The sequence below is a fragment of the Dendrobates tinctorius genome, unplaced genomic scaffold (genome assembly GCF_039654945.1).
Source record: "Dendrobates tinctorius isolate UK_male_01 unplaced genomic scaffold, ASM3965494v1 ptg000086l, whole genome shotgun sequence".
Lineage (NCBI taxonomy): Eukaryota > Metazoa > Chordata > Amphibia > Anura > Dendrobatidae > Dendrobates > Dendrobates tinctorius.
Window position 1 is genome coordinate 26,640,186 of NW_027361754.1, and position 18,179 is coordinate 26,658,364.

An 18,179-nucleotide genomic window follows, 5' to 3' on the forward strand; every position below is an offset into this window, starting at 1 on the left:
TTTGTATCTATTTTCGTGAGTTTCCCCTGGATTCTCTAGTTTCCTTGAACACTCCAAAGACATACTGATAGAGAATCTACTGTAGATTGTGAGCCCCAATGGGGACAGTGATGACGCTGTATAAGCAGCAAGCACAATAATAATGGAGCACCTTTACAAAGAAACATCACACCAGTCCTACTCTTAGGATTATGATGTGGGGTGGCAAATGTATGGTAGCTGGATCCCTCTAGTCTTCATTCCAGGTGCACTAACAACTTGTCATTACATTGATTTTTAGGTGGAACCAGTGGTGCGGAGATTTCTCTAAAGTCTCCCGAAAACAGTTTTTCTACAATGCCAGGCTGCATGGTGCACGTGCTGCTGTGAGCATCCTGCATAGACTAAACGTGCTACTACATCCTGCAGCGTCTCCGGACTTGGGATGTCATTGGTCGGCAATTACAAAGGAAGCTGCCAGCAGGGGATTTTGATGATTTGCTCAAGTGCATTCAGCGCAGCAGAACATTAAGGGTATGTGCACACGCTGCGTAATGGGGTGCGGATTTGGCCGCGTGGATTTTGTAAAATCCGCAGGTAAATCTGCAGGTCGAAAGACCTGCGGTTTTACCTGCGGATTGCTCTGCGGTTTTGCCCTGCGGTTTTTCATCTCCACGATGGAGGAGATGGCAAACCACAGCGGAATCCGCAGAAAGAATTGACATGTCAATTCTTTCTGCGGTTTCAAAACCGCAGAAAAACCGCGCGGAAAAATCCGCACCGTCTGCACTGCGGTTTTTTATTCCCGTAGGGAATCATGGTGCTGTACACCGCAGCAAAAACTGCTGCGGACCGGCCAAATCCGCTGCGGAACCGCAGCAGAATCCGCAGCGTGTTCACACACCCTAATAACCTCATTGATAGCAGTCAAGGCTGTAAGTGCCGTGGGATTTCTGCACGTGATGCTCATACTCCAGATTGAATAAATCAAGATGTTTTAAAACTTTTTTTTTATATACTTTTTCATCATTTTCAGATCAGTAACATCTCCATCCTGTAATTTCCATTATTTCACAACTTTTCCTTCTTGGTGTTGCTATTTCAGTGATAGATAAGTAAAGTATGTTGATTGTAAAAAATGCTTTGAATCAGCGCAGGAGAATAATTTTTTCTTTTCTTCCCATAAGTGGAACATCTAGAACTTTTACCTCTAGTTTTAAGCCCTTTTTTGTATATCACTAAATATTTTTTGTTGGTGTTTTATTTAGGTGTATACAGCTCTGGCAAAAATTAAGATATAATCCCTTTTAAAATATGAAACTTTAATAAATTGAGGTAAAAAAACACCCCCCTAGTGCAATAACACAATTAAACTCTATACAATAATAACCTATGATAGCCCTACACTAGCCTGCTATCCCTTCCTGACAGTGGAGGTTGGCACCCTAAAAGATACGATTTGGCGCCCCCACTCCACGGCGGCTGTCCCAGACTCGCCCTAAATGACCCTTATAAACTACAGGTGGGAAAACAATAAGCAAATAAAAGAGATGAAAGATAGTGCTTAATATAATACACAGGATATTAATGTACAATATATAAAAGACAGGCTATTACATGTAATCATAGAGAAACCTCTTGTATTACCAATGGATAGCAGCAAGTCTTGTCTTTTTGGGTATTAATAGACCACAGAAAATATAGATTCCATAAGCTACCAGTAGATCGTCGCAATCTTATCTTTTTGGGTATTAATAGACTACAGAAAGCATAGATTCTATATGCATTATGTTTCTCTATGATTACATTACTGTCAGGAAGGGATAGCAGGCTAGTGTAGGGCTATCGTAGGTTATTATTGTATAGAGTTTGTTAATTGTGTTGTTGCACTAGGGGGGTGATTTTTAACTCAATTTATTAAAGTAACATATTTTTAAAGATGACATAGCATCACGCGAGACCGCTACGTCATCACAGGTCATTGTCGCAAGGCATCACTGGGAAGGGACTTGCCGGGAGCATTGCTGAGGCCTGGGAACGCTGCGGGGGATGCCGGAAGGCGAGAATATCACAATTTTTTATTTTAATTCTTTTTAAACAGGGATATGGTACCCAGAGCCTGGAGGAGTGTCTCCTCTCCTCCAGACCGTGGGTACCATCCGCACATTCTCTGCTTACTTTGCGCATGGTGGGAATAGCCACATGCGGAAAGTAAGGCTGCGTTCACACACAGCATTTTTTTAGCGGTTTTTACTGCGGTTTTCACTATAAAACCGCTAAAAATAAGCTTCCCAGTCATTTCTATGCATTTTGCACTTTTTGTGCACATTGATGCGTATTTACTGCGAAAAAAATGCATTGCGGTAAAAAACGCAGCATGCTCATTAATTTTGCGGATTTTTCCATGGTTTTGGCTTCTTCCATGCGGTTTGAAACCGCTGAGGAAAAAAACGCATCAAAAACGCATCAAAACCGCGCAAAAAAACGCTGCGAAAAAATAGGTGCGGTTTCTGGGAAGGGATTCAGGTTTTGGCGCAGAAATTTTCTGCAACGTGTGCACTTAGACTAAGTGGAACAATGCATTCCTACAGTTGTGGCCAAAAGTATTGACACCCCTGCAATTCTGTCAGATAATACTCAGTTTCTTCCTGAAAATGATTGCAAACACAAATTCTTTGGCATTATTATCTTCATTTAATTTGTCTTAAATGAAAAAACACAAAAGAGAATGAAGCAAAAAGCAAAACATTGATCATTTCACACAAAACTCCAAAAATGGGCCAGACAAAAGTATTGGCACCCTCAGCCTAATACTTGGTTGCACAACCTTTAGCCAAAATAACTGCGACCAACCGCTTCCGGTAACCATCAATGAGTTTCTTACAATGCTCTGCTGGAATTTTAGACCATTCTTCTTTGGCAAACTGCTCCAGGTCCCTGATATTAGAAGGGTGCCTTCTCCAAACTGCCATTTTTAGATCTCTCCACAGATGTTCTATGGGATTCAGGTCTGGACTCATTGCTGGCCACCTTAGAAGTCTCCAGTGCTTTCTCTCAAACCATTTTCTAGTGCATTTTGAAGTGTGTTTTGGGTCATTGTCCTGCTGGAAGACCCATGACCTCTGAGGGAGACCAAACTTTCTCACACTGGGCCCTACATTATGCTGCAAAATTTGTTGGTAGTCTTCTGACTTCATAATGCCATGCACACGGTCAAGCAGTCCAGTGCCAGAGGCAGCAAAGCAACCCCAAAACATCAGGGAACCTCCGCCATGTTTGACTGTAGGGACCTTGTTCTTTTCTTTGAATGCCTCTTTTTTTCTCCTGTAAACTCTATGTTGATGCCTTTGCCCAAAAAGCTCTACTTTTGTCTCATCTGACCAGAGAACAGGTAAGTTTTGGCAAACTCCAGCATGGCTTTTTTATGTCTCGGGGTAAGAAGTGGGGTCTTCCTGGGTCTCCTACCATACAGTCCCTTTTCATTCAGATGCCGATGGATAGTATGGGTTGACACTGTTGTACCCTCGGACTGCAGGGCAGCTTGAACTTGTTTTGATGTTAGTCGAGGTTATTTATCCAACATCCGCACAATCTTGCGTTGAAATCTCTTGTCAATTTTTCTTTTCCGTCCACATCTAGGGAGGTTAGCCACAGTGCCATGGGCTTTAAACTTCTTGATGACACTGCGCATGGTAGACACAGGAACATTCTGGTCTTTGGAGATGGACTTGTAGCCTTGAGATTGCTCATGCTTCCTCACAATTTGGTTTCTCAAGTCCTCAGACAGTTATTTGGTCTTCTTTCTTTTCTCCATGCTCAATGTGGTACACACAAGGACACAGGACAGAGGTTGAGTCAACTTTAATCCATGTCAACTGGCTGCAAGTGTGATTTAGTTATTGCCAACACCTGTTAGGTGCCACAGGTAAGTTACAGGTGCTGTTAATTACACAAATTAGAGAAGCATCACATGATTTTTCAAACAGTGCCAATACTTTTGTCCACCCACTTTTTTATGTTTGGTGTGGAATTATATCCAATTTGGCTTTAGGACAATTCTTGTTGTGTTTTTTCATTTAAGACAAGTTAAATGAAGATAATAATACCAAAGAATTTGTGTTTGCAATCATTTTCAGGAAGAAACTGAGTATTATCTGACAGAATGGCAGGGGTGTCAATACTTTTGGCCACAACTGTATGTGTGCCGAATCCCCGTGATTCCGCAAAAAGAATGAGCATGCTGGTTATTTTTCCGCAATGCGATTCCGCCACGGAAAAATACACAGCATTAGCACAGCATGTGCGGAATGCAATTGAATACAATGGGTTGCGTTGTGCAAGCGCTTTCGCCGCATTTTCGTGGCAAAAAAACGCGGCAAAAATGCTAAAAATCCACAACGTGTGCACATAGCTTTCCTCCCCAGCAGTGTGGAATTTCATATAGTAGCCCTGTGTGGAATTTCATATAGTAGCCCTTAAATAACCTTTCTTTTCACACCAGCTGCAGAATTTTCAGTTTTGTCAAGCTTAAAAGCTGCCACTGAAACAACTGACAGCCGCACAGAAGGGTGAGCCTGATTATGCGCATGAGATTTTATTTTCTTTCTTATTTGTCTTGTATTATGTTGAAACTTAGGGCGTATGAATCATAGAAAATGGGGTCCATGCTTGGTATCCCATTCCATTTGCAAGAGCAATCAAAGATGGTTCTGGCATAAACTAAACAATAAAAAGGAAAGGTGGGTAAAAAAAAATGTAATATAGTTGCCATACTTGGTACCCTCCTTTCTGTCTCCGCTACCGCAGTTCACAAGTTCTGGGAGCTTCATTCTTGGAATCCGAATTTGCTGGACACCATTGAAAAGGGGAATGCCTTAAAGTTTTGTTCTCATGTATGCTTTGTCAGGAGCACACTGCTTCCCTGCCCCCCAGTTTCCTTCTTGACTGGGAACAGTTTGCTCCTGAATGATTGACAGTTCCATCCAGCGTCGCTGTGTAGGAGAATTGGACTGACCTATGGACCTGTCTGCAGCAGGAGGGTTAATGTACAATGTGCTGAACATGGACTGCTGTGTATGAAGGTGGGAGACAGTTGGAGATAGTGAGGGATGGTGGAGTACTGGGTTTGGCCACTAGGGGGAGACCAAGGACAGCAGAAACAGAAGAAGGTGTAGTACTGCAGTTTGGCCACAAGATGGGAGTAGGGAGCAGTGAGGACAGGGCTTAACAGCAGCTTAAGGCTACGAAACTGCAGAGTCATGGGGGGGCGAGGTTACAGGAGCTCTAGAGGGGGAATTCCCAGGGAGGGGAATAAATAGCAGCAGAGAGCTCCGAAAGGAAGCCAGTCCACGGAGAGGAGCTTAGAGGAAGAAGAGACGGAAGAAGGAGACGGACAGAGAACGAGCTCCGGCAGGGACTGAGGAGGAAGACAGTCAGGGGGGTGGCCCTGACAGGAGGAGCCGCAGAACAGACAGCCTGGGGTATCATAAATGGACGGACTCAGACGGGTGAAGCGCTTTGGTGGTAGGCCTAGGGCAGCCACAGTGAAAGAGCCGTGAGGGACGTCAAACAGGAAAAGGAAGCAAGTGAAAGGTACCCGGGCCTGTGTGCTGAAGTGTCGTGCAGCTGCTTTTTGGTGCTGCGTTCGTCAAAGAGATGGCCAATAAAGCGGACCTGTTGGATGCACATCAGACTCTGTCTCAGTCTGTTCGCGGCCGAAAGGGACCACCCCCCCAGTCGGCACATGTACCTACAGCGGTCACATTACTGGTCCAAATTATGAGCTCTCCCATGCTGAAAATTGAGCCATGTTTGCCATTTCCGTGGTGGAGTAGCACAGGTTCACTAAAACTGGCAATTCGGAGCAGCGCTTGCAAACGCATGGAAGTTGACCTCTTCTGGTGCACAGCAGAAATGGCTGGTAACCTAGGCAATGAGGAGTAAATTATCAATTTCTAAATCCCTCCAGTCTTAAGAAGTAATAAATTGCAGTTGCTTATTTTTACAAAAACGTTGCAATTTTACCAATTTATAAGAGAATCCCATTAACGATGCCTCACAGCTCCTCCTGGGAGGAACCAGTGGTGATGGCTGCAGCTGGATGAAATTCAAGGGCGCCAGGAAAAGAGGATACAAATTAATGATAGTATATATGTGTAATGTTTTTGTCCAGAGTGAAGGGCCACTTTCACCCTAAAACCATCCAGCATTTGGCTGTAGCCCGCAAAGATACCACTGAACTATCAGGGTTGAATAGAATACGGTGGAGTTTATTCATTTCTTGTGCTGCTTTGCTTTAGATTTTCAGCTTCTCAATTTTTCTTTAAAAAAAAGGGGGGGTCTGGACTGAGATCCAAAAATAAGTCCCTTGATAAACATGCAAATCAATCTTCTCTGCAATCTGGTTCAGGTGGGAGATGAGCACTAAGTGGTACTATTAATCACGCTGTCTGTGGGCAAAGCGGGACTCTTTCCTGGGCTCGGACCGAAAAATCTATATGAGAGCTGACAATAGGTATCATCCAAAAGACAAAATCCTTAATTTCTCTTTAGCAGTAGGCTAATATACAGTGATCCCAGTCTATAGAACAATACGTTCATGCCACCGGCCTATTTAATGGAGGAGATGATCTGTCCCAGCAGGAAAAATGTCAAGAAGTACAAAGACTTGTATTATAGTCTCTTCCAAATTGGGAAAATTGTTAAAGTTAAGCCCTTCCCACACGTTCAATAACTGTCGGTCAGACAATCATTTGAAAAACAGTCATCTCCCCTGACGCCCATAATTTAGCTCAGCAAAGTGCTTCTATTTTTTCTGAGAGAGACTCCTTATCGCCCAAAAAACAAAGGGATGGCAGTCCTAAACTGAACATGCCACATCCTTTTTCAAGGAATAGGCAGGAAGCCCCCATACACATTATATTGGCAACTAATCTCATTGACATTAATGCATTTTGGCCGATGTTAGTCCATGGTCTATAGGGGTCTACAGCCACTATTTGTCTCTGTGAGACCCACTCTCATCTGCTTTTCTCACTCCAGTGGTATCTCCTGAATTTTGCCCTTACACTTGCTGCTATCAGACAAAAAAAGTCTCAGGTCCGCCTGTACTCAGTCTCAATGCGGGCAATCCTGGACTCCTCCTGTCTCCTACCATTCCTTTCAGACACCCCTTCTTGGAGCCTCCAATCACCTATTCTCCAGCTGCTGGGACTTGGCTCTCAATACAGTTGTCCCTGGTTCGGGCACAACACTCTTCCTGCTTGTGGGGCTGTGACATACTTCTCCATGTTGTTCTCCACTATGGACATCCTTTGCACCCAGGAGGTTATGAAGGGGATGCTAACAGTACTTCAGTACAAGCTGATATAATTCCTTCTCATCCAGAACTATAGTTTTATCTGCATTGTCCAACTCTGGCAGAGAAAAGATTCTTCTCTTTCCTGCAGACATGACTTGCTGCCAGACACAAGCCTGTCACAGTACACTTCAGGACAGTTTCACACGTCAGTGTCTCCGGTACATGTAGTGACAGTTTTCTCACGTACCGGAGACACTGACACACGTAGACACATTCGAATGAATGTGTCTATGCAGATGTCAGCGTGTTTTCACGGACCGTGTGTCCGTGTGCAAAACACGCTGACATGTCCGTTTTTGTGCAACAGCATGGATCCACGGACCCATACAAGTCAATGGGTCCGTGTAAACACGTACCGCACACGGATGCTGTCCGTGTGCTGTCCGTGTGCGATCCGTGTGCGTTTTTAAATGTCAAAAGGTAAACATTGAAAATAATTTTTCAAAAACACGGACATGGACACACGGACAGCACACGGATGGTACATACGGACATACGGATAGCACACGGATGTCACACGGATGGCATATGTATGCACACGGACACGGATAGCTCCGGTACCGGTTTTTCCAGTACCGGAATTATCTGGACGTGTGAAACTGCCCTCCTGTAGGGCCCCAGTTAACTCATTTTCACAACACATGCAGTCTGTGTATAAAATATGATTTCCAGGCTGACCGGGGATTTCCTGTCCTGAACTTAACAGACTCAGGGTCAGCTGAGCAGAAACTCCTCAAAAAGTTGGAGGTTTCTGCTCAGTTTCCTCTAAAAGGAAAAAAAAATCGTCAGTTAAAAGATGCCATGGGCACATAGACACTGAGCAGGAAACTCTCCAAATCCCCCTCAAAACTTTGTGTTGAGATTTAGGGAATTTCCACTCGGTTTTGACTCCAAAAGCTCAGCAAAAAGACTCTCTGTGCACATAGCCCAACTCTCCTATCAAAATTCATGTTTTTTTAAATTCCTTGTAGTTTTTGGAGAGTTTGCCCCCACCACCACCACCACCAACCAAAAAAAAACTCCACAAAGACAGCTCAGTTTTTTGAGGATGTTGTGGAGCAGAACTTGAGCAAAAGGTGAGTGGAAACGCTACCAATTTTTCTCAATAATTTAAAACTCCTCAAAAAATTGCAGCTTCCAAAAACTTGGCAGAAAGACTCAGTGGGTACAAAGCCTAATTGGGTAGAATAATCCATGTAGTTAGAATAGTTGAACAACTGCTTTAAGGCTTGTGAAATTTTAGGGTTTTTTGTTTATTTTTGGGGGGCCAATATCACAGAGGTATCCTAACCCAATGAAAATTCCAGAAGTAAAGATTATACAAAAAAAAGTTGCTCCACGTGAATGAGCCTAAGAACTAACCAAACCCACTGGGCTTCTCATATTCTTCTTTGTAAGCCGTATTTTTATCAGAGATCAGGCATAGTACACATATAAATCATGCTCAATCATCACAAATGAAGTAAATTGACAACACCTGGAATTAATGATTGATCCTCAGTCATATCTAATTATGTTTCGTAATTAATCTAAGAGTTTAATTTTTGATTGGATGATATTGATGTCAAGGAGGACAATGTCAGGTGCACAAACATGGGAAGATATTTATAAGAGAACACAAATTGAAGAGTCAAAACCAATATTGTCTATAGCCACAAACTACTTACCATATTGAGGACTGGGGCTTTGACAACCACTGCTGCCACTGTAGAACTGGCGCAGCAGAGGTTGTTCCTCCTGGAAAACGTGAATTTTTTTTTTCATACAAAGCTGATTGATTTTTTATTTTTAATCAACACATATATTTTGAAAAAAGAGCTAGTGAATAGAAATTACAGAAATAGTATAGCACAGCACACCAGACTGTTTCCAAAGCCCCAACTGCTGTGGCCGCTGCTTGGACATTGATTTTCTCATCAAAGTCATGAACAGCTGAAAGAGAAATAAGCTTTTGTTACCATTTATAAAATTTGATTACTTCCCATTTTGTTTTCTATTCTTATTGCTTCACACAAAATGGATTTTTTTTTTTTATTTAGGACAATCGGCTTCAGAAGTGTGAATGTAACACTTTGATTTACAGTGAGAATGCAAATAAAAATCATTAACATGTTTCTTTAGCAAGTATCCACGGGTGACCACATCATGGGTGCAACTTCCGGGCCCTAGGAGTAAAAGGGCCCATTTCTACCTCTAAAACATCTGGAATTGTGCATTATGAGGAGCTAGAGTTGAGCGAAACGGGTCGGTCATATTCAAAAGTCGCCGACTTTCGCTAAAGTCGGGTTTCATGAAACGAAACCTGACCATAGCGTGAGGTCGGCCACGAGGTCGGCGACCAGAGCCCCAAAGTCGCGTTTCAAAAGATGCTTCCAGCGCCCTTTTTCAGCCAATGATGGAGAACGCACACTGTGGGCAACGCAATGACATAGGCATCGGTCACCACCATCTTTGAGAAGGGCATGCAAGTGATTGGCTGGCTTTGTGTGGCGTCACAGGGGCTATAAAAGGGCGTGAACGCCGACCGCCATCTTACTTATGGCGATCTTAGCTTAGGGAGAGCTGTTGCTGCTACTGATTCTGTAGGGAGAGCGGTAAGCAGGAAAGAAGAACCAAAAAACTGCTTCTGCTGTTAGCGATTTCCAGTTACAACACAACACTTTGTGTGCAGTCACAGGGGAGGCTCTATTTTTGTGCATCAGCTCTGTTGGTTTTTAGGCTGCCTTATAAGGCTCCCTGATAGCTGCATTGCTGTTTGCACACTGCTGTGCAAACTGCTTTTTTAAAAGCAAAAATACTTTTCTTCCTCTTTTCTGCAGAGTTACCAAGGGTTCATTTTTCCACCCTTTTGTGTGTGCACTGTGCAGCAGTCCTGCTTATTAGGCTGCCTGCATCCATACTTGGACTTAGAGCATCATTGTCAGCGTCCTCAAATCTCTAGTGAGATCCAAAATCTCACCAATCCTATAGACACCCTCCACCTTGTCATACACCATCCAATTTCAGCCTGTTACATTGAGGTGTAATCTCTACTGGGCCTGCGACAATAGTTCTGCGTCCTCAAATCTATAGTGAGATTCAAATTCTCACCAATCCTATAGATACCCTCCACCTTGTCATTCACCATCCAATTTCAGCCTGTTACATTGAGGTGTAATCTCTACTGGGCCAGTGACAATAGCTCTGAGTCCTCAAATCTATAGTGAGATTCAAATTCTCACCAATCCTATAAACACCCTCCACCTTGTCATACACCATCCAATTTCAGCCTGTTACATTGAGGTGTAATCTCTACTGGGCCAGAGACAATAGTTCTGCGTCCTAAAATCTATAGTGAGATTCAAATTCTCACCAATCCTATAGACACCCTACACCTTGTCATACACCATCCAATTTCAGTCTGTTATATTGAGGTGTAATCTCTACTGGGCCAGAGACAATAGTTCTGCGTCCTCAAATCTATAGTAAGATTCAAAATCTCACCAATCCTATATACACCCTCCACCTTGTCATTCACCATCCAACTTCAGCCTGTTACATTGACGTGTAATCTCTACTGGGCCTGAGACAATAGTTCAGCATCCTCAAATCTATAGTGAGATTCAAATTCTCACCAATCCTATAGACACCCTCCACCTTGTCATTCACCATCCAACTTCAGCCTGTTACATTGACGTGTAATCTCTACTGGGCCAGAGACAATAGTTCTGCGTCCTCAAATCTATAGTGAGATTCAAATTCTCACCAATAGTAGATACACCTTCTACCTTGTTTTACAGTACCATATAGCTGGTGGTATTATAAGTACATTTTCACGAAAATGAGCAAGTATGGTGGAAGACGCCATGGAAGTGGGCTGGGGTTGCCAGCTGGTCCCGATGGTGGTGGTGGTGGTGCTGCATCTGTTGGTAGTGGCAAAAGCACAATAGCACCTAAGGCAGGAGGTGTTGAGCCTGCGTCATCGTCTGGCTCCACAAGGCCTCGAAGGCTCTCTTTTCTGAGAGTAGGTAAACCACTTTTAAAGCCGGAGCTTCAGGAACAAGTTTTGGCTTACATTGCTGACACAGCCTCCAGCTCTCTCGCCTCCTCTTCTGAAGTTTCAAAAAAATAAAAGCACTGAGTCATCATTGGAAGCTCCTGGTCAGGAACAACACCTTTCCTTGTGTCCTTCACTCCTACCAAAAGTGAAGGATGTGGCAGGCCACACTACCGATTACTCCATGGAGCTCTTTTCACATACCATGCCTGGGTTAGCAAGTCAAATCATGAATTCCCCAGTCCAATATGAATCTGACATGGAGTGCACTGATGCACAGCCACTGCTAGATTTTTTTGCTGGTACATTCACTCACAGCACTACATTGTCCTCACAGTGTACTGAACCAGAATCTGACCCTGATGAAACTCAGGTGCCCCTTTCCGCATACTATACCACCTTACACGGTGACACAGAGGAAGTTGCACATGAAATTGAAGAGGAGGTGATGGATGACCCAGATTGGCATCCATTGGGGGAAGAGGGTGCCGCTGCCAATAGCTCAGAAGAGGAGGAGGAGGATCCGCAGCAGGCAACGACATCGCAACAGCTGTTATCTGGCATGACCGTAGCAGTCGAAAAACGTGTTACAAAAACCAAGAGTTGCAGGACAGCTTGGCCAGATGGTCAAATTAGCACAGCATGCAAGGTCTCATGTCTTCCATAGTAGGAAGAGTGCAATGTGGCACTTTTTTGAACAAAATCTTAATGATCAGGCAAAAGTTATCTGTAAGAAGTGCGCAAAGACCTTTAGCCGAGGGAAAAATTTGAGAAATTTGAATACCAGTTGCATGCTTAGACATTTAACCACCATGCACTTGCAAGCGTGGGAGGACTACCAAACCTCACGTACCACATGTGCACCTGCTCCGAATGAAGGTAGTCAGCAACGCTACATCGCTTCCCCCACTGTAAGTCCACCGGTTAGCACACCACCAGCAGCAAATGTCGAGGTGTCGTCGCAAGGGCAAAGCAGTCATGGAATCACAATGTTATTGCTACGAAAGACTGAATCTAGGCCATCAGCAACACCACCAACACCATCACCAACCCTCTCTCAGTCCGCCATGTCCACCGCTAGTTCCACCATATGCAGCTCTCAAGTCCAGCTCACCCTACCAGAGACTCCGAGTAGGACAAGAAAGTACTCATCCTCTCATCCGTGTACACTGGCTTTGAACGCCCACATTGCCAAACTAATCTTGCTAGAGATGATGCCCTACCGGTTGGTTGAAAGCAAAGCTTTCCGCGAGCTCATGGCCTACGCAGTACCCCGCTATGACCTACCCAGTCGGCACTTCTTTTCGCGAAAAGCCATCCCAGCCCTCCACGTGCATGTGAAAGACCGCATTGTCCATGCACTCAAGCAATCAGTGAGTGGAAAGGTGCACCTCACAACAGATGCATGGTCCAGTAGGCATGGCCAGTGCCGTTACGTGTCCATCACTGCGCACTAGGTTAATGTGGTGGATGCAGGGTCCACAGGGGACAGCGGCGGTGGGACAGTGCTGCCTAGCCCATGGTATAGGAAACAGTTGGCTGTAGGCATTCGACCCTCCTCCTCCTCCTCCAGAAGCGAAAGCTCGTCCACAGAGCGCAGTCGCACGAGCACTCCATCCGCAGCTGCCAGTGTTGCACACGAGGTGTCCCACTACCGAACAGCTAGTGGTAAGCGTCAGCAAGCTGTGTTGAAGATGATGTGTTTTGGCGACAACAGACACACCGCAGAGGTACTGGCCAACTACTTGCAGTGACAAACTGAGTCATGGCTGGGCAGTCTACATCTTGAGGCAGGCAAAGTAGTTAGTGATAACGGCCGGAATTTTGTGGCAGCCATAGACCTTTCAAAACTCAGACACATACCTTGTCTGGCTCACACCTTCAACCTGGTGGTGCAGTGCTTCCTCAATAATTATCCGGTGTTAACACCCCTGCTCCATAAGGTGCGAAGACTGTGCTCGCACATCCGCCGGTTGCCCGTACACTCCAGTCGTATGCAGAAGCTGCAGCGATTGCGCCACCTTCCCAAGCACCGCCTAGTTATTGACGTTGCAACAAGGTGGAACTCCACCCTGCACATGGTTCAGAGGCTGTGCGAACAGAGGCAGGCTGTAATTCATTTGTGGGAGGATACACGGGCAGGCAGTTTGCAGGCAGACATGGAGTTGTCTGGTGTGCAGTGGTCGAAGCTGAAAGACCTCTGTAAAGTCCTTCAGTGTTTTGAGGAATGCACATGGCTGGTAAGCGCAGACGACGCCATCATAAGCATGAGCATCCCACTTATGCGTCTGCTCATGCAAACTTTGACGCACATTAAAGAGCAGGCGTCTGCAGCCGAGGAGGAAGAGGAGGAGGGAAGCCTTGATGACAGTCAGCCATTTTCTGGTCAGGGAAGTCTCATGGATGAGGTGGAGGAAGAAGAGGAAGAGGAGGAGGATGATGGGGATGATTATGTTGGGGAGGAGGACGCTTTTCAGGGGGCAAGAAAAAATGTTGGCGTGGCAAGGTCAGGTGCAGGGTTTGTGCGTGACTGGAGGGATGTGGATTTGCCAGAAAGTGCTCCTCCACCCAGCACTCGCAGTGCATCATTGACACCTGGAACATTGGCCCACATGTCTGATTATGCCTTGCAGATCCTAAAAAGGGACCCCCGCATTGCCAAAATGATGAACGATGACGACTACTGGTTGGCCAGCATCCTGGATCCACACTATAAAGGCAAATTCTAAAACATCATGCCATAGGAGAACCTAGAGCTAATATTGGCTAACAAACAAGCAACTCTGGTAAACCGTTTGAGGCATTCCCAGCACACAGCGGCGGTGATGTTTTTCCAATGAGCCGTAGGTGGCAACATGAAAGAGGTGTTCGTGGTGCACACAGCCGAAGTGGCGTTGGACACAGGGGTTTAATGACCATGTTGTGGGCTGATTTTTCAAGTACCGCTCACACGACTGGTAATACTGCATCGATCGAAAGTGACAGGAGACAGCAGTCGTCAACTATGGTAACAAACTACTTCTCCTCCCATATCGATGTTCTCCCTCACCGGTCATTCCCCTCTTTGACTATTGGGCCAGTAAACTTGACACCTGGCCTGAATTGGCACAATATGCCTTACAGGAGCTCGCTTGCCCTGCTGCTAGTGTGTTATCTGAACGAGTCTTCAGTGCTGCTGGATCAATCCTGACAGAAAAAAGGACCCGCCTGTCGACCCAAAATGTTGATGATCTAACCTTCATTAAAATGAACCATGCATGGGTTTCAAAGGATTTTGTCCCACCCTCCCCTGCTGACACGTAGGTTGCCAGAAAAATGGCTTGCTTTTGTCCTCCTCTTCTGCGGAATTCTCCAATACTCCATTTGCAGCTGCTGAATGTCCAAAATCAACATATGCCCATTTTTACACCTCCCTAACTGGGCTGCCTCCCCCCACAGGGCCGGGGTCACCACCTGGCACACGCACCCGTGCGAGTGTCGTTGCCCTTGCCAGGTGGGTGGGCACACTGTTTGGCAACGGCACTTGCACAAGATCCCTCATAGTAGAATCAAGTGTCTCTGACGATGGGGGTGCACACCCGCCGTCAGACACACCGGCGTACTATGAGGGGCCCTGTGCTAGTGCCGTCGCCAACGAGTGGGCCCCACCTGCTTGCTCAGGATCACAGCACTTGCAAAGTTGAAATACTTACCTCTCCCTGCTCCACCGCCGTGACATCTTCCGCATTTCCTGACAGTGACATTCTCGTCAGAGAGCGCGATGACATCACGTCTGTACGCCCTCTGCCTTAACAGTCCAAGTGCAGTGAGATGGAAGATGGGGATGACGAGGAGTCCAGACTAGTACAGGGATTCCCTAGCGAGGAGACTTATTTAATTGTTTTCAATGTTGGGACAGCTATTTTTGGCGAGCATTATACTCTGGAGAATGATATATGAGGCCCACCATACACTGGAGCATTCCAAAGGTGGACATCAGACACTGGAGCAGCATTTACAGGGCCCATTATGCACTGGAGCATTAGAAATGGGGCCCATTATATATGTAGCATTATTTGGGTCCATAACACAGTAGAGCTTCATCCATGGGGACCAACATATACTGTAGAATTATGTGGAGCTCATCATATACTGTTTCAAACATTATATGGGACCAATGATTCTGTATGGAGAAATATATGGGCCTCATTACTCTGTATGGCGCACTATGCGGTGGTCATAATACTGTATGGAGGAATATACTGTCCGTTTTTGGAGCTATTGGAGAATTTAAAATGGTTATCAGTCATGAGATGTAAGAAGTGAAGTATTTTTCATTGTACTATACAGCTATTTCTCTGCCGTATCAGAGGATCATGAATTGTGGCATGTGTTAAAGGAGCCCATTGACACTCTTTGGCCCACGAAAATCTGGAGCCAGCCCTACCCCCCCCCCCCAACTTTAGCCAAATAACCCACAGTTTTCAATGCCTAACTATTATTATAAAGTAAATTAAGGTTGACAAGCTTAAGTAATAAGAATTGATGTTTTTGGCATTAAAATGGGCACTGTAGGTGTGTTTCCTGTCCTCCACTCCCTGCCGACTTTTCTTCCCATTGACTTGCATTGGGTTTCGTGTTTCAGTCGGCCTTCGACTTTTCACGATAATCGGCCGATTTCGTTCGACCCAACTTTTTAGAAAGTCGGGTTTCATGATACCCGACTCGACCCAAAAAAAGGCAAAGTCGCTCATCTCAATGAGGAGCTATTGGCCTGCAAAGGGCCCTTTTATTGTTCTTGCCATCTTCTGCCTGTGTTTGCCATTGCATGTATCGACGGCTCAATATTGCATTTTTGAATTGTAGTAGGAGCTATATAATAAAAGAGTTGCACATAATTCTTTGTGCTCTGGTGTAGCGTCCATTTCTGGATCAAAAAAATAATGCATGCAATTTTTTTTATTCAGCTCTAGGACCAATCTGTCACAATTGATGCCCTTGTTGACTGGGAATGAGCCCAAAAAAAAGAACTATGTATTCAGTTCTGGCATGCATTTTCCGTTATGTGCTGCACTAGCACAGTAGAGGGGAAAAAAATATATGAAAATAAGGTACTAATTCACCACTTAGAATGTTTTTTTTTTTTTTTTAAATGAGGTCTTAAGATGAAAACACGCAGCACCCACATACCGGACCATTCATTTCTTCTCAATGCTGCTGGTGTCCTCTGTTGGCCTCTTCCAGTGATGGCATCAGAAGATCACTGCCACCAGTCAGTGGCTACTATTCTGCCTGAAAATCACTCTCTAGCTCTGACAGCACGTGACCACTGCAGCAAATCAGTGGCCCTCAGTTAGCTACCTGACACCAGCCCTGTAAAAGAAAGCTAAGAAACAGGAGGGTGGGTACCTGAAGCATCAGGGAGAAGCAGGCGTCCAATAAGTGAGTTTTTGTTTTTTAAGACCTAAATTGTCCTGTTTTTAAAATAATTACATGTAATTGGACAAACAAAAGAATCGTTTGTATGGAAAATTACCTAATACAACAGTAGCTTCATATATTGGAACACTATCTACTTACCAGTCCAAATTTATGGAGCTGCAGGGACTTTCTATGCTTTTCTGCAGGTTCTGTGCTCTTATATGTGCACACCATATGGCCATTAAAGATGCACTCATCCTCTTCCTCCTCCCATCAAAGTTTTTATCCTCTTAATATATTGCAGTCATCACATTATACAGCACTGTGTACTTACAATTGCTCATTTTACCCTTCTACCCAGTTAATTATTCTCTTTTCCATTAAGTTTATAACCTCACTTCACTAAAAACAGACTAGCTGAATCTTTCTAAGGTCTATGTAGAAACAAGAAGTCTCTTACCCCTGTATGGGTTATCATTAGAACTACAATTCTACATCACTGCAGAGTCCTTGAAAGCCCAGCTCCATTTTCTTTTCAACTTCTGACCCAGCTGCTCCTTTCCTACCCCTACCACGGACTATGCAGTCATGTAGAATTGCAGTTCCAATGATGACTCATGCTGGGAAAATTGGCTTCATGTTTCTGCATAGAGCTTAGAAGTATTCAGCTAGTCTGTTTTTAATGATGTCAGGATATAGATTTATTGGAAAGGAGAAGAATTATCTGGGTTGAAAGGCAAAATAAGCAATTGTAAGTACACTGTCATTTATTATGATGACTGCAATATATTAAGAAAATAAAAACTTTGATGGTAGCGCGTATTTAATAAAGACAACATCTAACAGAGAGAGGAATTTTAATGGAAGCTAATAAATGCTTATCCTAAAAAAAATTAAGATATGATCTAGTTTTGCATAAATTAAGCAGCAGGCGATACTATTCTGGTTGTCAGAAAACAATGGAGACCATAGAGATTGGTTCTAATAGTAATCTGACTGTAGCCTTGACCCAACCACTGCTACAAGTTCACTATCCATGCCAAAAAATAATTTCTAATGTTTTTGGAATGAAATTGAAGGACAGAGTCTTTCCAATGATGAGTGGTATCATTTAGTGATACTTTGATGTTGCCACACAGTGAGATCTCTTGTGCTAATTCTGCCATGTATGTATGCTCGCCTAATTAAAGACTCATCAGTTCCTCCGACTCCCTGCCGAGTCTTGGAACATTAGATCTGATGGGTCTGAGGACAATCAAGACGGAGAAAAAAAAATTAACCTCTTAAAGGAACGCAATCTGAAAGTGAATAATTACACTAAACAAGGAAAATAGTCATCCCCGTTGCTTCTTATTTGGCAGCATTTTCTGCATGATCATCAAGCAGTCAGTCTTGACAAAATTC